This window comes from Pteronotus mesoamericanus, unplaced genomic scaffold (assembly GCF_021234165.1).
Source record: "Pteronotus mesoamericanus isolate MK-2021 breed Mesoamerican mustached bat unplaced genomic scaffold, CSHL_Meso_final scaffold_167, whole genome shotgun sequence".
NCBI classification, from domain to species: Eukaryota; Metazoa; Chordata; class Mammalia; order Chiroptera; family Mormoopidae; genus Pteronotus; species Pteronotus mesoamericanus.
This window is the reverse complement of record NW_026555308.1, coordinates 5352399-5372900: the sequence shown is the minus strand read 5'-3', so window position 1 is coordinate 5372900 and position 20502 is coordinate 5352399. Positions and strand designations below refer to the sequence as shown.

General features: G+C 37.3%; 1 protein-coding gene across 4 annotated transcripts in view; it reads right to left on the bottom strand.

Annotated features, from left to right (window-relative positions):
* Nucleotides 1-20502, bottom strand: part of RBFOX1 (RNA binding fox-1 homolog 1) — a 1461257-nt gene that overhangs the window by 803167 nt on the left and 637588 nt on the right. The window lies entirely within an intron of this gene.

Sequence of the window (20502 nt, the reverse complement as noted above, 5' to 3'; positions counted from 1 at the left end):
ATCCAGTCAGAAATGAAGGACACACTAATTTAAATAAAGAACAATTTACAGGGAAACAAAGGGAGAGTAGATGAGACTGAGAATCAAATCAATGATTTGAAATATAAGGAAGCAAAAAACAACCAATCCAAACAACAAGAAGAAAATATATTCAAAAGAAACAAGAATATTATAAGCAGTCTCTGGGACAACTTCAAACATTCCAACATTCACATCATAGGGTTGTCAGAAGGAGAAGAAAAAAAAGCAAGAAATTGGAAATCTATTGGCAAAATAATGAAAGAAAACTTTCCTAATTTGGTGAAGGAAATAGACATGCAAGTCCATGAAACACAGAGAGTCACAAACAAGATGGGTGCAAAGAGGCCCACTCCAAGACACATCATAATTAAAATGCCAAAGGTTAAAGATAAAGAGAGAATCTTAAAAGTGGAAAGAAAAAAGTAGTTAGTTACCTACAGAGAACTTCCCATAAGATTGTGAGCTGATTTCTCAAAAGAAACTTTGCAGGCTAGAAGGTACTGGCAAGAAATATTCAAAGTCATGAAAAGCAGGGACCTACAGCCAAGATTGCTCTACCCAGAAAAGATAACATTTAGAATGGAAGGGCAGATAAAGAGCTCTCCAGACAAGAAAAAACTAAACGAGTCCATCATTACCAAACCATTATTATATGAAATGTTAAATGGACTTACTTAAGTAAAGAATATCAAAACTATGAACAATAGAATGGCAATACATACATACCTGTCAACAATGAATCTAAGAAGCAAACCAAGCAAAGAAGAAGAACAGAAAGAGAATCATGGGTATGGAGAGTGTTTTGATGGTTTCCAGATAGGTGGGGAGTATAGGGGAATGGTTGAAGAGGTGAGGGGATTGAGAAGTACAAATAAGTAGTTACAGAATAGCCATGAGGATATATAAAGTACAGGATAGAAAATGGAGTAGCCAAAGAACTTAGACGCTTGACTCATGGACACAAACAATGGCGTGGGGATTGACAGAGGGAGCAGGGTCTTCTGGGTGGAAGAGGGTAAAGGAAGAAACATTGGGATAACTGTCATAGCATAACTATAAAATATAATTAAAAATAAAGTAGAGAAATTGGGAGGAAAAATGACTGAGTGAGTAGAGCAATGAATCTGCATCAAATTTTGCATTAAACTTGAAGTTCTTTTGTGGAAACTATTCAGATGACTCACAAGGATGCAGTTATGGGCAACTGGTGATTGACAGCTTCATCACAACAATGCACCCATTCATGTATCATGTTTCCTACAGAGTTTTCTGGTGAAATATCAAATCACCCAGGTGACTCAGACGCCCTGCAGCCCAGATTTGGCACCCCATGTCTTCTGGATTTTCCCTAAGCTAAAATCACCATTGAAAGGAAAGAGATTTCAGATCATCAGTGAGATTCAGGAAAAATGCAATGAGGCAGCCGATGGCAACTGGGAGAACTGTGTGAGGTCTCAAGGTGCCTACTTTGAAAGGGACTGAGGTATCATTGTCCTATGTACATTTCTTGTATCTTGTACCTTCTTCAGTAAATGTCTCTGTTCTTCATATTACATGGTTGCATACCTTCTGGGAAGAGCATAAGTGTGTGTGTGTGTGTGTGTGTGTGTGTACCATATATATGTATAAATGTGTATATATACATATATATTATTCTCATATATATGTGATTGAATATATTTGTTATTCAGTTAATATCAAATTATTGTCAACAATATTCACCCATAGAATTGAACAATGGGTATCATTGGCGTGATCAATGATTTATCAGGCTAATTTCGTATCTTGAGTAAAAAAGACAAAATAATTAGCAATCATGATATTGGTCAAACAGTGTTCTTGGAAGAGAATTCCTTTTCTTCAGGAAAAGAAATTGCAAGAAAAGAAAGAGAGAAAATTATGAATGGTGAAAATATAAATTACAGAAATTTAGATATGTCTACTAATTGCATCCATAGGCTTTATTTGGATTTTAATTCAAGTAAACTAACTTTAAAACTACATGAGATAATTGGGAAAAAGAGAAGATTAGCCAGATCAATGTTAATGTTGTAGGGTTAGATGTAAGCATGTTTAGTGAAATGTTTATAAATGAAATGTATGATGTCTGGCCTTTGCTTTGGAACAACTCAGGAATGTGGAGGAAAAGAGCAGCAGTATCTAGGAAACAGATTGGTCACGGGGTGATAATTATTGAAGTATGAGAGGGTTCTGTCTGCTATTCTATATTTCATTGTATGTTTGCTATTTTCTATAATAAAACATTTAAAGCAGTTCTGAGATAACATTAATATTTTAATTTACTTACAAAAATGATTAAAGAGACTGAATTGTTATTATTGATTGATCCTTGGAATTCAATTCTCATGAAAACATCAGCGTCTAATTTTGCATTGTGGATCCAGAACTCGTTTTCTCACCAGTTTTCTCACTGACTTGCAATCTACTTGTTATTCCATTTATGCTGCAATGACAAGATTTATCCCTCATGTTATACATTCACACATGGAGCATAACTGTATATTTATCTTGAGTTTTAAACTGATACTTGTTCTGCTGTTCACACACAGACATTACCACCTGTACTGGGAATTTGAATTTTGGGAAGCTCAGATGAAGCCATTTCAATATGGATGGACATCGGTTTTGGGCAGCGCTGATACCTCCCAGGAACACTCTCAGTGCAAAAAAAGTGAAAATGAAACTGGCAGGTTCCAGGGTGAGGTGCAAAATACAAACCTCCCCTTATGTTTTCTCACTGTATTCACCTTCCTGGTTAAAAATGTATCAAATCCACCAGTTATGAATATCAAGCTCTATCAGAATGCATGAGATTAAAACATCAAGGTCTACAGATTTAAGAAATTGTCAGCGCAAGAAATTGGATTTTTAAAAAACCGGATAACTTGTGAAATTTCTATTATTCTGCCCCCCCACCCCCAATTCTGATAGAAATTGCAAACAGATCTGCAAGGTCTAAAGTTGCCTCAGGGAAATGAATTACAAAATAGAATGTTGAAGACTTCCTAATAAAATCATAAAAAATAAGTTGAGTTTACATGTAGCTGATAACTGATACCTAGTGTTTTTGTTTGTTTGTCCCTTGGCCTCTCCTTGCCCCCAATTCTCCTTCCCAAGGACAAGTAAATATGACTACTTAAACATGATTCCTTAGATATAGGAGGAATATAACTCAATGCACTCACATCCTAATCAATTGCTGTTTATTAGAGAAAAAAGGCAATGCCAGAGTAGACATTAGAATTTCCTCTTTTTGCTCTGGCTGGTGTGGCTCAGTGGATTGAACACTGGCTCATGAAACCAAATGGTCCCTGGTTCAATTCTCAGTCAGCTCACATGCCTGGGTTGTGGTTGCGGGCCAGGTCCCCAGTAGTGGGTGCATGAGAAGCAACCACGCATTGATGTTTCACTCTCTTTCTCCCTTCATTCCCCTCTCTGTCTCAAAATAAATAAAATCTTTATTACAAAAATGAATTTCTTCTTTTCTTATAATGTATTTACCTGTAGTCTTAGTTTATATTACATTTTTTCTGAAGGTCAGAGTATAGAAAAATATATGGTGCATAGCATGAGAGACTGCTTACTATAAGTCTGGTATTTCACCAAATTGAGGATATAACATGCTTAACACAGAATCCCTGCCCTCAGGTAGCTTTTGGATCAATGTGTCATCCATTAGAGAATATTAGTTTCTTTAATTACAATTGAATCAAATTACATAAATTAGTTTTAACCTTTGAGTTAATTCAGGAGCAACACAAAGCTGAAACAAAAACAGGCGCTATGCTTTGTTTGTTTCACAATGCTTGGGACTTCTGGTCCCAGGTGGTAACCTGTTAACAGTATCAAATTTAACCTCCTATTTGACTGCATCTATACCAAAAGCTTTAGTACCCAAGCACAGTTTAGTTACAGGAAGGCACTAAGTATCAAAAGACATGCAGAACCATACAATGTTGTTGCTTCTGTAATAATTCAGATATGTAGAGATGGCACACTGATTTGACAAGGAGAAGGGAAACTCTGCCCACCCAGAGACGCTGCTGAATCTCCAAACCACCCAGGAAACAGCGTAAACTCTGGATGGGATCTGGTCAAGCTCTATAATTCTAGTGTACCTGCTTATGTGTTTTAATTCTATGCATTTAAAATTTCATTTTACTGCTTCCTGCTGCTATATTCTTTCCTGTACTTCTTTCCTTCCTCTCTCACTTTCTTTGCTTTCTTCCTACTTAACATTTAAAAACCCACCCCCCAGGAAAGCAAAGTGTTGGTTTCTTCTTAATAACCTAAGAAAGAAATGGGTGGCTGTGATCAAACTTAGAATCCATGAGTCTGTGAACACATCCCTGGTTAGCCATTTCTCTGTCACTCACGGGAGACTTAGAAAGGCATTTACTGCCTTGTACCAGCCAAGCGAAAACTGTGCAGGCTTTGCAAATGGCTTTCCACGATAAGGGATTTCCATAAAACACGTGAATTTTGTTTCAAAGACTGACTGCGGTTCATGCATTTGTTTATGTGGCTGCCTCTGCTCCTCTCTGTTCCCTGCTTGCTGGTTCACAGCCTTGAAAGCCACAGGCATGATTATTTTAGGTGCTGATTGCACAACACACAAGGACTGAGGACCCTGAATTCACTTAAATAACTGGGACAAAGGGTGGGAGGGTGCCGCCTGCATCACAGAGAAAATTGTCACATTCCTCCATCCTTTTCTTGTAAGGTAACTCCAAGAAGATGGTTTGACATAATTCACTCTATGATATAGGCTCATTTTATGTACTTGATTAGTTTTTAATCCCATCCCACTTTTCCTTTTGGCAAAATGAAATGGTCAAATCCTCTCTTTTTGATTCTCTGATCCTAACCTGGGAGTTAATAGTTTGATGTGTATCTTTAAATAATTTTTTGTCTACATTTTAAGTACTTTAAATGGATATATACATGGATAAGATATATACTCACAAATTTTTTATAGATAAGAGATCAGTCCATATAAAGCTACCTTTTCCAATATAGCAATTACTATTCAATAGGGCAATTTCAGTGTATATTAATTAAAATGAAATAAAAATTCAGTTTTTCAGTTTCACTGACCACATTTAAAATGCTCAATAACCATGTGCAGCCCATGGCTACTGCATGGGAGAACACAAAAATGGAATATTTCCATCACTGCACAAAATTCTATTAAACAATAGCTGCTATAGAGTATTACTAACTATCAATAAATTGGAATTCTGTGCCTCCTTCTTAAAAATAATTCTTTGAACAATTCTAAACTGATGTTGAGAAGTGAGACCAGGATCTATCAGAATTTACGTTCAGCGCCAAAAACCAGATCGGGTTGGATGTGTTTCGTTGGGCACAGGAGCCTATTATTTGAAGTCCTAGTTATATGGAGCATGATCTCCATTGCAGAAGTTTAAGTTTTCAATGTGTTATGCCTATGTGGATGCCACCAGGTGCGAAATGTCCAGCCCTAATGATTACATTCTTGTGCTTTCCTGGAAGGACACCGGCTCATTTAGGAAGGGGTACAGGAGACGTGGTCAAACTTATTCCCTCAAAGGCATCTTCTAAAATTTAGGCCAAAAAAAAAAAAACAAAAGCCAATATCAGTCATAGAGATTCCAGAATCTTTTTCTCTTTTCCAAGAGTGACATTCGTTGTTCTGATATCTTGATATTTTGCCAAAAGCCCAATATTGGATGGTTTAAAGCTAGGAAATTAACAAGAAATCAGAAAGCCAAATGAGCATTTACAGTTAGAAAAAACAAAGTGTGATTATTTGGTCTCTGAGGAGCTAATTATAGGCTCAGTTGAAACTGAGAGGATCATGGGAAGACGTGCACACACACACGAAAACACATACATGCTCGTACATGCACAAAGCTAATGGTCTGTGCCCACCGCCAAAGAAACAGAGAGCTGCATTGCTGCATAAATAAATCATTTGGATGGCTCACTGTTTGAGAACAATCGATCGTTCCCCCGAACTAGGGTCAGGCAATGTACATCCAGAGCCTGGCCTGACCCACGGTTGTACATAAAATATGATATTAAGGTAAGCTTCCCACCAGCCCCCTTCTACTTGTGAGGCCCCTGTCCATCCATCATTCATTCCTCTTTTCCCACACTAGTATCACCCACAGGTTGCAAACTTGGGGAAGTTAATGGCAACAAAAGAAGTCTGGCTCTCAGGAAACTGAAATCCATGTCCCAAAAATCATGCAGCACCTCACAGGTTGTCTAGGGTGTACTTGGCAAAAACTGACTGACCAGGTCCAATAGCTGAAGGGGCTCTTTTAGTTTAAATTATTTTCATGATCTTATATGGACATTATATGCATTTCTCAGAGTAAGGTTAACCTCTTTCAGCACTTTCAAAGGATGTCAAAGTTTGAAGACAGGAGGGAAGTGATGGTGATAAAATTTTCTGTAACACCAGGATTTGTTGACACTGGTGTCACGTTAAGCTGCAAAACTCTTGGTTGGAGGTGGGGGTTGTCCTGTGTGCTGTAGGATGTTGAGCAACATTCTTGGCCTCCACCCACTAGATGTGAATAACATGCCTCCCCCCCCAGTTGTGACAATCAACAATGTCTCCAGGCATTGCCAAATGTTACTCAGGGAGAGAAATTGTTCACAGATGACAGACAACTCCTGACTTACAGAGAAAAACCGTACCTTACGGCAAGAGTCCATGTCATATCTGAGAAGCCAGTAAGACAGACATAAGCAGAGCTGTGTTAGTTTTCTGCAGCGGCCGTGACAGAGTACTACAGTTTGGGGGCTCAAACAACAGATATGCATGTTCTCACAGTCTGCAGGTGGACATCTGAGATCAAGGTACTGGGAGGGGTAGTTTGTCCCAGGGCCTGTCCTCCCTCTGTCTTCACATGGTCTTCCCTCTGGTGTGTCTGTGTCCTAATCTCTTTTTTTTTAATGACACCAGTTATATTGCAATAGGAACCACCAAAATGACCTCATTTTAACCTTAATGACCTCTTTGGAGACCTATTTCCAAACACAGTCATATTCTGAGGTACTAGGGGTCAGGACTCCATCATATGAATTTGGGGGTGGACACAATTTAGCCCATAACAAGACATAATGATTCCCAGACACAACTCTATGAGTTTTCTATATTACTAAAGAAGTTGCTGCATTATCTTGTAGACTTAGCCTTATTATTTGGAATCAGGCTGTCTCCAAGGTTCATTCTCTTCCTTTTAAAGAGAGTGGAACTTCCTCAGCCAGGGAGACAGGAGAAAGAATTGAGCATGGGCCTCTCAGCCTCCCACTCTCTCCCATTCACATCTTGCTATAAGACAGAGAGAGAACTTCCTCCCTGTGAGGTTCTGGTGCCTCTCTGATTAGGGACTGATTTGTTCATTCTATATTTAAAAATAATTCAACAGGGAATGTCTTTATATAGTGAGATTCTCTGGGTGGATGTCTTTACCTAGAAAGGGCCAGAGAGTAAAGCCTAGGCTTAGAGGGCTGCACTACAACTCAGATCTGCCACTGAGACACAGGCAGGGCACAAATGAATGGGTGCGACTGTTCCAATCACATAATTACAAAAACAGGCAGCTGGGCTGGGTTTGGCCCAGGGGCCATGGTGTGCCAATTCCTGCCCTAGAACATTAAATGGGTTATTTGGTTTGTACAATTTACTGAAACTAGGATTTGGTCAAATTTAAATAAAATAAGAGACACGTGGAGAGTGATATTCACTCTCTTTCCTGTTAAAAAGAAAAAAAAAAAAGAAAGCCCAGGTGCCTCCTGGTTTCCCTCTACTAACTATGAATGGATATGTACAAGAATATTCTCAATAACAACCACTCTAAAGGACATTTTAAACTGTATTTCTGTTCCTTGTTTTCCTTTTCTTTTTAATGACCATGTTGCCTCCAGCTCTGGTTTCTCATTTTTTTCCTCATTAACAGTCCTGTCAACCTTCCCAAGAATAAAGTTATTCCTTTAAAAATGCCCATCTCATAAAAGGCTTCTTCCCATAAGGCATAAGATAAATAAGATGGTTCATGAAAGCCCCCTCCAAATAACAGATTTAGGAGAAACAAATTTGAACTTTGATTTCAAATCACTCCAAACAAATAATCTTCAAACTTGAGGTGAGTGTCCTAAAAAAGTATTTTGCAGCATCCCTGGGAAAACCCTTCACATTTCTACAGGTGCATTTGAAACATACCTCATTTCTTTCCTTATTCGTGCACAAATTGTCAGCAAAAATCAAGCCACGTGCACTAGTCCTATCTGAGCGGGAAACATTAGCAGAGAAGGATATGGAATATCTACTGATACTAAATGTTAGAACCAACCATCATATAACAGGATGCCTTAGAGAATTCTTACTTATGTGCAAGAATGTTGGTGTAACATTGTCACAAGTAGGCAAAAATTAGACACAGCCCAATGCTCATTAATAGGGCAATGAGTAAACCACTTAAGACATGCATGCATACCATGAAATGCTCAGTTGTTGCTAAAAGGAATGTTGTAGATAGATGTATACAACATAGAAAATATACATGATGTGCTGTCAAATGCAAAAAATAAGTGAAGTATAATACATACATATAAGTATATATACATATACATATACACATAAAAAGAGGTCATATTTAAACAAAATTTTATATGCATGTGCCCATATTTATTCAATAAGTAAATATGACTACATTTATACATCTATCTTTTTCTCTCAGATATACCTACTATCTCTAAATATTTTTGTTAATATATAGAAAATGGATATTTTTACAATAGTTTCCTCTGAAGGAAGTACATTAAAAAGGCTTGTGTGGGTTTAGGGGGGAATTTAAACTTTCTACTCTATGTATTCGTTTATGTTTGATTTTCTTGGAACATTCTGATTTTTAAAGATAGAGAATTAAACCATCTACCTTAGGAGGAAAAAAAACAACTTTGAAAGTCTTTTTGAATATCATTCTGTATTGTTTTCAAAATTACAAAATCTTGCCTTAAAAAACAAGAGAAATGTGTGAAGCAGTCATTTGCCCTAACTCTGTGCCACCTCATTCAGGGACGCCTGCTACTAACAGTTCAGTACTTAGTCCCAAAGGACTCAATTTTAATTAAATTGTGAAAGATGTTCCTTGGGAAAAACCAATTTCTTGAAACAACAAATAGATTCAGTCCTAAGAAGTCTTGGCCCCATAGTGAGGTAGGAGGAAATGAAGGAAACACATATGCCACATGCTCCCAAGCCTGGTCAGAGGGACCTTGCATGTTTAGTTATCACTGAAGACTGCAAAACATTGGGCTTGGGGTATTTCAAGGACTTGAGTGATCCAAGCCACTTACTGTCACTGACAGGGAGAAAATATTATGCACCACAGTGAAGCACCCAGGAGACCTCTCACACTCCATACCTTTGACTTACGGCTGCCCATGCTGAGGTATGTTTCAGGCAAAAATAAGTATTGGGAAATGTGTTTATCAGTCCACATACAGTGAACTTGAAACTATAGAGCTGACATGAGACAGAATACGAAGCATTGCAGAAAGCAGCTCTCGGCTTGAAACTGTATAGAGGGCAGGCAGATGACTGCTTGAGAAATATATATTTATTTCACATAAATGACAAAATTCCCAGGTGTGACTGAGGGAGGTTAATTTAACAATTATTGCTGAGCCAATGTACCAGTAAATAGAAATGGCTAAGAAGCCCTGCCCCAACCCTGAGAGAAGCTCAGTGGCAAGGAGATAAGATGGGAAACCACAAAAACACATGTGTACACATACACGTACACACACACACACGCACACACGCGAGCGCGCGCGCGCTCCTAGTCACACATTTCCTCAGTTGTTGCTTCTCACACTGGACTAGAATGAAGCAGTTCGGAGAATAATTTGAGGACAACTGACTTCCTTTTCTGAAAGAGTTTACTTCTCAGGCCTGCCAAGAGCCACCTAGAATAACATCTACTCTGTTTTAATAACATCTTCACTTTGCTCATTCTGATAGTTTTTATGCCAGAGTATCTGAGTCTAAATCTTAGCCCCAAATAAATTTTGATCAAGGATGAGATTGTCGCATTTTTAATCCTTTTAGGAAGCAAAGGAAATATACCCTTTGTCCCTTTGTCAACAGATTCGTAAGTCCAGCTGTATAATTAAGGAAGAAAATGGATATTATTTTTGACTTTCTGTACTTTAGACTATGTCCAGTTTCCTCTCACAATTTCTTAGGTATCAGCACTGTGGAATTTAATAAATGTATATTTTCACAAGTGTTACACTGCTTGTCTTTTTTTTCAGTAAATATAAAATCTTTAATTTGGGGTTATGAATTGCACTTTCAATCTTTTCTCAGCCTTACCCACTTAGGTATTTATTAGGGATTTTTGTGCACACTACAAAATAAATCATCAGCCACACTAACTGGTAGTACTGGGTTTGTTTGTACAGAGTTATTTGACTAGGCTCAATGCAGAATTATAAGTTTTCTAATTAATATAATTTTGAGAAAGTTAAAATTTTTATAGTGGTAAAACAGGCTTTATCCAGAAATAGTCAAAAAAGAACAAAAAAGAAAAAAGAAGGAAAAGAAAAGACTATCTTGGTAGCACAATTAAAGTCTCTGGTGTGAATAAAATAAAATTTATTCTATTACATAGTTCTTTATTTTTAACCCAGCACAAAGAATACACTCATAAATGAAGGTTTCTTCCCCTTTGAGTTAGATCTGATTTTATCTTTATTATTTATTTTTTAAAATTGATTTTATGAGGGTGACATAGATTAATAAAAGTACATAGGTTTCAGGTGTACAATTCTCTACATGGGAGAACATATTTGCCAATAATACATCTGATGAGCTGTTCATATCCAAAATTTATAAAGAACTTACACAACTCAACACCAAGAAAACAAACAACCCAATTAAAAAATGGGCAAAGGACTGGAATTGACAGTTCTCCAAAAAGGACATACAGATGGACAATAGACATATGAAAAGATGCTCAATGTCACTAATCATCAAAGAAATGCAAATTAAAATCACAATGAGATATCACCTCATGCCTGTCAGAATGGCTATCATCAATAAATCAATCAACAACAAGTCCTGGCAAGGATGTGGAGAAAAGAGAACCCTCCCACACTGCTTGTAGGAATGCAGACTGGTGCAGCTACTGTGGAAAGCAGTATGGAGTTACCTCAGAAAATTTAAAATGGGCCCTGACTGGTGCAGCTCAGTGAATTGAGTGCCAGTCTGTGAACCAAAGGGCCACTTGTTCAATTCCCACTCAGGGCACATGCCGGGGGTGAAGGCCAGGTCCCCCTAAGGGGTGCTCAAGAAGCAAACACACATTCATGTTTCTCTCCATCTTTCTCCCTCACTTATTCTCTCTTTAAAAACAATTTAAAAGCCCCAGGTGGTGTGGCTCAGCAGAATTGAGTGCTTCCATGCAAAACAAAGGGTTATTGGTTCGATCCCTGGTGTAGGGCACATGCCTGGGTTGTGGGCCAGGTCCCAAATGGGGGACACATGGGAGAAACCACACATTGATGTTTCTCTCCCTTTTTCTCCCTCCATTCCCCTGTCTAAAAATAAATAAATAAAATCTTTAATAAATAAGTAAAATCTAAAAATAAATTTTAAATAGAACTGTCTATGACACAATTCCACTTTTAGGAATATATCTGAAGAAACCTGAAACAGTAATTCAAAGAATATGATGGAGTACCCAAAAAACTTGGAACTTATTTATAAAAAATTATGTATTTATTCTTACATCTTTAATCTTCAGTCACCTTCAAAGTACTCTCCATTTCATGGAATACACCTACTGAAACATTTTTACCACTGCTCAAAAATGGTTTTTGAACTCATCGATTTGGACGCCTTTTAGCGCTTCTGCCATATTTTTGCTTCACCTCTTCCATATCAGCAAAATGTTTCCCTTTGAGAATGTTTTTTTACCCAGAGAAACAAAAACAAGTCACCCAGGATGAGATCAGGTAAATAGGGAGGGTGGGGCATGGGGGTCATGTCATTTTTTGTCAAAAACTGCTGAACATTCGGTGCAGTGTGAGCAGGTCATCGATCATGAAATGGGCAAAGGCATTGAAAGAGTAATTAAAAAGAAACTTCACTGAAGCTGAAAACAGCCTCTCACACCAACACCAGCTGGTACATGGATACAGATGGGTTCCTAGAAGACTCACTTAGTGGGGGAAGCCTGTACTATAAGAGGCCCACCCTCTGTAAGATAATTCTTGGTTTATGGGGGGCTCTCCCTCATACATGCACCCCTATGTTCATTGCAGTGTTATTTACAATAGCAAAACTTGGAAGCAACCCAAGTGTCCATCAATAGATGAGTGAATAGAAAAGCTATGGTACATTTACGCAATGAAATACTATATGGACGTAAAAAAAAGAAGAAATCTCATACATTGGGACAGCATAGATGGACCTGGAGAGTATTATGCTAAGTGTCATAAGCCAGAGAGTGAAAGACAAGATTCCACTTTTATGTGGAAATCTTATAAACAAAATAAACTAACAAACAAAATTGAAACAGACTCATAGATACAGAGAACAGATTGACAGCTGTCAGAAAGGAGATGTTAGGGGGACTATATGAAAAATGTGAAGGGATTAAGCAAAAAACCTCAGACACAGACAACAACACGGTGATTATCAGATGAGAGGGAGTTGGGGGGAGGTAGAAGAAGGTAAAGGGGGATAAATGGTGACAGAAGGAGACTTGACTGGGGTGATGAACACATAGCACAATATGCAGATGATGTATTATACTGTTTATCTTTAATTATTGTATTTCTCAGAACTTTTTTTTTTTTGGCTTCAAATAAAACATCGATTCAAATTGACTTAAGCAAAATGGGAATGTGTTAGTTCATACAATGGAGAATGTAAAGTTAACTCTGGATTTTGTCAGAGCTGGATGAAGGGGCTCAGCACTTAGTCTTCCTGCTACAGGCTTTCTACAGAATTGGCCACATTCTCAGGGAAGCACAGGAATGGCTGGCAATTCCAGTCTCAGTAGGCTCAGTTACTAACACTTTCAATAATTGTTCTGAGACTGAGTCTTGTTGACTGGACTTGGATCACAGCCTATCTCTTAGCCAATCCCTATGGCTGGGAGATGGAGCTTTGGCAATTGAATAAGATTAGTTTCCATACCCAACTCTGCAGCTAGGCAAGGAATAAGTCCCCTACAATAATCTTGGTCAAGGGGATGGGGGAGAGATGGCTCCCTAAAGAAAATAGATTTATATAACTAGAGTAAGAAGAAATGGATAGTGGAATGGTGAAAGCAACAGTTACTTTGTAAAAAGTGCTTATCATAAGCAGAATTGATGTAAACTCACCAAAGCCAATAACCAAAGTCCTTAATGAAACCATCATATGTGTGAATTCCAGGGGTGAATTCTGTGGAAGCTCCAGTAGGACATCCAAAAGAGACTCTAGGGTTGTGCTGTCTAAGACAGTAGCTACTAGCCATGTGTGGATATTAATTTTAAGTAATTAGGTAAAATTCAAAATTCAGTTTCTTGGTAGCACTAGTCTGAGTTAAAGCTCAGCAATTCAGTGTGGTTATCAGGTCTACCTGACTGGACACTGAAGATGAAGACCATCTCCATCATTTAAGACAGTTCTACTGGATGATGCTATTCTAGAGCCTTTTCTCCCCACTCCATCCCAAACTGAAAAATGGAAAAGGACATTTGATTGGGCTAGGAAGGGCCAAGTGATTTTGAAAGATACCACAGGCTACAGGAACTATGATAATAGTTGTGGTGAAAACATAGACAAACATATGCTTAGGTGGGGAAAACTATGCTTTTCTCTGAACACAAAAAAAATGTAAATAATTTAGAAAGAATGAATTCTTTTTTTTCTTTGTCAGAAAGAAACAAAGAACATAAATGAAAGCAAAGCAATGACAGGATCACCAAATCAAATGGGACTTGCGTGGAAATTCTCCTGTATTCCAAAATTTTGCAATAATAAGGGATTGTTATGCAGGCTTTTCACAAGTAGCGCTCCCTTTATATTTTATTTACAGTGGCTGATAGAATAAATTTTGTTGTGTGAAAGTTTAATTGAAGTATATGTGATGGTTGGAACAAAATCCAAACTCTAGACATACTGTACCCTGAACACTCTGGTCTTAGCACATCCCTCCAACATGCAGCCTCCCCTCCCCGTTCTGCATGCTTTAGTGCCATGGGCTTAATTCAGACCTTTAGTGTCTTATTACTTGCTATTCTGTCTACCTAGAACCTGCTTCCTGGATTCCTTCTTATGCTATAGGTCTTTGCTTAAACTTCACATCACCAGAAAATTTTGCTGATCTCCTTTGCTGACATACACATTATTAGTCTTCATTACAATATCTTATTTATTTATCCATAATACTTTTTTTCCTACCATATTCAAGGAGAATGTAACTTCTATGGGGGCAGGGACCGTGTCTGTCTTACTTCTTACTGTCAGCCCAGTGCTGAGTGGGCATTCAATTAATAGTTGTGGAATGAATGAATGAATGAATGAATGAATGAATGAACAGAGAAGGATAGTTGCAGTGAAAACTGAGGGACTGTGCTCACTAGATTGTCCCACCTTTCTTCCAGTAACAGAACTAAGAGCAACAGGGAATTTGGGTGTTTTAGACTTTGCCTCTAGCTTGGGTCATTTCCAAAACTATTTTGCTTGACCATTGTGCACAGTGAGGACAAAATGAAGTGATGTCAGATGCTCTAGTGTACTGACTAATCTGCACTCTAGCTCCTATCATGAAAGTAAATTGAAGAATAAGATGCTCAAATGGGAGACTCTTAGGGAATCGAGAGTTTAGGTTGGCTAGAGAACTCCCAACTTCCCTCTCCAAATGCAAAGTCCAGGAGGCAGGAAAAATGCACATCTATTACAGATCATGTTATGAGTGATTAATAAGGTCAACCAAGTACAGTTTATCATCATTCACAGCATCCAGACAGCATTAACATCTTCCTGCCTCATGTTCCCAATGGACACCATGCAGATTCATCTTTGTTCAAACCTCATTAATATTTGGGACCATCAGATATATCCAAACACAGCACAGGTTCTTGAACACCCCAGACATAAAAAGTACACAAATTAAAAACATGAATTTCAGAATATTTTTAAAAACTGTAATAAAGAGCAAGTTGATATTCTCACACATTTCAGTGTACACATATTTAAAGATTTAGTATTTGTTTGTAATCCATCAGTTGTTTTGGGAATGATAAGTATATTTGCAGGCTAAAATAGGCAAATATCCCAATCTTCAAAGTAAATTATAAAACATACCTGATACTCTGATGGGAAACAGAACAAAATATAAAACACATGAATGGGGAGACACTAGAAAAGAAAATGGCCATGGATGACTAGGAGCCAACAATAGTTCTTTTACTAAGAAAGCTACCCCAAGCAAAGCTCATTTCCTCTGTGGTGAGAATCCAAAGTCAATCAGGAAAGAGGAGAAGTTAGAAGTCACGTATCTGCCATTGTTCCTATGAAACCTCCAGAAATAAGATAGAAGATAAAAAAGATAGATAGAGATACTGATTGTGGGTTGAATGGCTGTGCCAAAGATAATTGATGAAAGGGATTGATCTCCACTAGGAGGGTGATCACTAGTAATGTGCTACAGGTCTGTACCTCTGACCCTGTACAGGTCAATGGTTTTACCAGGAACTTCACTTCTCACTAACAAGAGCCAATCGAGATAAACCATCTATTGATTACTTCATTTCTTCAACTAACAGTTATTGATCATTTTCCATGTGACACACATTGAGCTGAGGGCCTTGTCTTAACAAAGATAAATAGGACAGTTTCTGCCCTAAAGAAATTCAGTTAGGGGTAGTGGAAAAAGTGACCTGACATTTTAATAAGTCCTCATAATATCATCATGATAGATTTTAGGGCCTTGATAAATGCCCATGGAATGAGTGGGTATTTCACTTTATTTGTACATCTGCGTACTTAGATGAACTGTCTTTCCTCTTGTTCTCTACTTTTGTTTAAAGAACTTCTACTTGTCCTTCCAGTTTTGGCTTTGATGTAATCTTTTTCAGAGTTTTACTTATTTATTTTATCTATTTTTAAATGAATTTATTGGGGTGACATTGGTTAATAAACTCATATAGGGTTCAAGTGTACAATTCTGAAATACATCATCTGCATACCTGCCTTGTACAGTCACCACCCACAGCCAAGTCTCTTTCTGCCACCATTTATCCCCCTGTGCTTTCTTCCACTGCCCCTACTTTCTTTTTCCTTTGGCAATCACTGACCATATTGTGGTCTATGTCTGTTTTTTTTTTTTCTAACTTATTTATTTTTGCCTAATTCCTCCACCTTTTTCACCCAGCCTAACCTTCCCCCTGACAGCTCTCAGTCTGTTCTCTGTATCTATGAGTCTGTTTATATTGTGTTTGTTATTTCATTTTGTTCAGTAGATTCCACATATAATTGAAATGATATGGTATTTATCTTTCTCTGACTGGCTTATTTCATTTAGCATAATACTCGCCAGGTCTACCCATGCTTTCGTAAAAGGTAAGATTTCCTTCTTTTTTACAACCAGGAAGTATAAGAGAAGATATTCACAAAGGATACAGGGGTTAATATCCAACATTTATAAAGAACTTATATAACTCAACACCAAAAAACCAAACAATCCAATTAAAAACTGGGCAAAGGACCTGAACATATACTTCTCCAAAGAGGGTATAAAGATAGCCAATATAGTCATATGAAAAGATGCTCAACATCACTAATCGTCAGAGAAATGGAAATTAAAACCACAATGAGACATCACCACCTGCCTGTCAGAATGGCTATCATCAATAAATGTGGAGAAAAGGGAACCCTAGTGTATTTTTGGTGGGAATGCAGAGTGGTACAGCCACTGCAAAAAGCAGGATGGAGTTACCTCAAAAATTTAGAATGGAAGTGCTTTATGACCCAGCAATTCCACTTCTAGGGATATATCTGGAGAAATCTGAAACAGTAATTCAAAGAATATATGCACCCCTATGTTCATTACCGTGTCATTTACAATGGCCAAGATTTGGAAGCAGCCCAAGTGTCCGTCAGTGGATGAATGGACATAAAAGCTATGGTACATTTACACAATGGAATACTACTTAGAAGAATTTTATTGTATTTTTTTACTCACCCTGTACATGGGTGAGGCAAGGAGGTACAGCCTTCACTATGCTTTTACAACAGCTTTGACCCTGATAACTGGTTTTTATTTTGCAATAGCTTGTTTACTTCCCTGAAAAATTCCAATGACCCTGAGGGGCCAGGCTCTCTATCTTACTCATTTTGTGTCTCTAGCATTCAGCCTATTACATGGCAAATCACAGAAACCCAAAATATACTATTGGATATCAAGGTTAATGGAGTTCTGGCAATAGGGCTAAATCTTAATGATATGACTTTTACAGTTCCTCCAACCTTAAAGTTTTTTTTCTTTTAGAGAAATTAAACATGGTACCCTAGTATTCCAAGCCTTAAATAAAGTGATTGTTAGAGTATAGTTTGCAAAGAGATCATACTGGAAAGCCATAAACTAATCCAAAACCCAAACCTCTTTTTACATTCTTATGGGTAAGCAACTAAAATTCCATTGTCTGTGGCAGTGTTCACTTCAGTACTATTTACTTACATGAAGTTTCTAACTGAATCAGTAAGTCTTGCCAAACATTTGTCATACAAAACTAACATTAATATATTACCAGTTTACTATGGACTAAAGTTCAGTATTTCTATTAAAAGTTAAGATTTCACACAAAAGTAAAAGTATTATCTGCAAAAGTAAAAGTATAATCCATTACCTGCTATGTGTAAGATTCTTTGTAAACTTTTCTTTTACTATTACTTTACCTAATTCTAACTGCAGGGGAGAACACTGGGATGCCAGAAAACTAAGTCACTTCCAAGGTAACTCAGCTTGTCAGAGAAAGAGACAGACCTGGACTTCAGACTCCAGTGCCTGCTGTTTTAACTTCTATACTACATTATATCTTAGCCTTTGTAGAGTTGTACAGTTTTAGGAGAAGAGGAGATGGGTGAAGAAAGTGGGATGTTATTGAAAATAAAAGTTAGAGACAAATGAACCGCAGTCTAGAGATGGGGGTGAGGTGGGAAGGAGCGGGGAAGAAGGTATCTACCTAAAATAAAAGATATAAGTGCTTTTAGATTAACGTGTGGATGGTATAACAGCACCCCCCTCCAAAAAGAAAAGAGTGAAGAAAAGGATTACTTTAAGTATATGTTTAAAATCTAAATATAGTTTAGCATAAGACATGCAAATTCTAAACATAAACCTACTATAGAATATTTTCTTAAACACTAATAAATAATCTTTTCAGGTAAAAATATTTTAAGTAAATATTCCAGTATCAGTTTTCCCAATCATTTAGCTCTTGGGACAGATTACATAGATTACTTTTTCCCCCAGTTTCCTGAACTTCAAATTTATTGCTCATTTGCCTCCTTCACTTCTAAAATGAAGATCCGCCATTTACGATTTGACCAAAGTCATTCGAATGAATATTTTTAAGACATTCAGATGTGGCCATGCTGATTTTTAATAATAGCCTCCAACTAATCAATAGATAATTTAATTTCAAAATGTGAAGCTGTAAATGTTAATGCTCTGTTTGTTTGTTCGTTTTTTTATTAATTGGAAAGATGGCAAGTTAATGTAAGCAAAAAGATAGTAAGACATACATATCCATTAAAATCAAATCTTGAAAGGTATGCGGTTTGGGGCAGCTCTGCTTTCGGGGGTCAGACACTGTTGGCATTGTCTCCAACAAGAATCTCTGACCCTCTGCTGTATGATCAAGTGACTGATTTCTTTATCTTGTACCAAGGCTGTGACTTGACCTAAATGTCCTCCCCCACAATTATTTTTATAAAGTAAATAAAAACAGTGCAGAGGGTTTTGATGTCTCTATTCCAATGCATGATATTATTTAGTTTAATTCAAATCAATCAATAAGGCCATGGTTGTAGAGGGCCAATGCAGAACTGTATTGAATGCTAAGTTGTTGAGGAAACAAACTATTTCTCTAAAACTATGTATTAACTATATTTCACATACCACCCAGTCCAGAATTACTATTCTTACCACTGTTCCTAAGTATTTTTAAAAACATAAATATCCAGGACCAACACAAATAACTACAAATGGTTATCTTTTTGTAGGTTTTAACATGTAGCCCCAGGTCAGTCACAAGCAGCATTGACATTGACTACACCAGAATACCTCCCAAGAGACCCCAGAACCAACACATGCAGTGGGCAGCTTCAGACCACAACAGAGCACTACCAGATTAGCTCCAAAAGCAGCACACCCAAAGGGAGGCCTCAAGAGGCCTCAGACCTCCCCACCGGGGTGACTTGTGCTTCATGAGGTCAGCCACCTCACATCAGCTCATACACAGCGGTCAGGGTCGATCGCAGTTAATAACATGCCAAGAGTAACCAAGGACTTCCAACCAAGACTACTCTATCTAAAAAGACTTACCATTTAAAGTAAGAGAGATAAAGAACTTCCCATGCAAGAAAAAGCTAAAGGAGTTCATCACCACCAAACTAGTATTACAAGAAATGTTAAAGGAAGTTCTGTAAAAAGCAGTGGAAAAAAAGGAACATAAATAGGAATAATAAAAAGGCAACTATATACCTATCAACACCACTTTAAGTATAAATGCTCTTGTCAAAAGACATAGGGTAGCTTAATACATAAGAAAATAAGACCTATATAATTGCTGCCTATAAAATATCCACATCAGAATGAAAGATACATGCAAACTAAAGGTAAAGGGATTGAAAAAGATATTTTATGGAAATGTAAAGGAAAAAAAGCTGTGGTAGCAATACTTACACAAAATAGACTTTAAACAAAATCTATAATCAGAGAAAGAAGGACTTTATATGATGATAAAGTGATCAATCCAACAAGTGGGTATAACCCTTATAAAAATGTATGCACCTAAGACAGAAGCAACTAAATATGCAAAGCAAATATTGATGGACATAGAGGAAGAGATCAAAAGTAATACAGTCATAGTAGGGGATTTTAGCACTCCATTGATATCAATGGCTAGATCTTCCAGAGAGAAAATCACAAAGAAAGCAGTGGTTGTAAATGACACATTATAACAGATATATTTAATTGGTATTTTTAGGGTATTTTATTCCAAAGCACTAGAATATATATATTTTTAAGTGCACACAGAATGTTTTCTAGGATATGCCACATATTCAGACACAAAACAAGTCTCAATAAATTTAGAAAGATTGAAATCATATCAAGCATCTTCTCCTACCATGATGGTGTGAAACTAGAAATCAATTACAAAAAAAAAAATACTGAA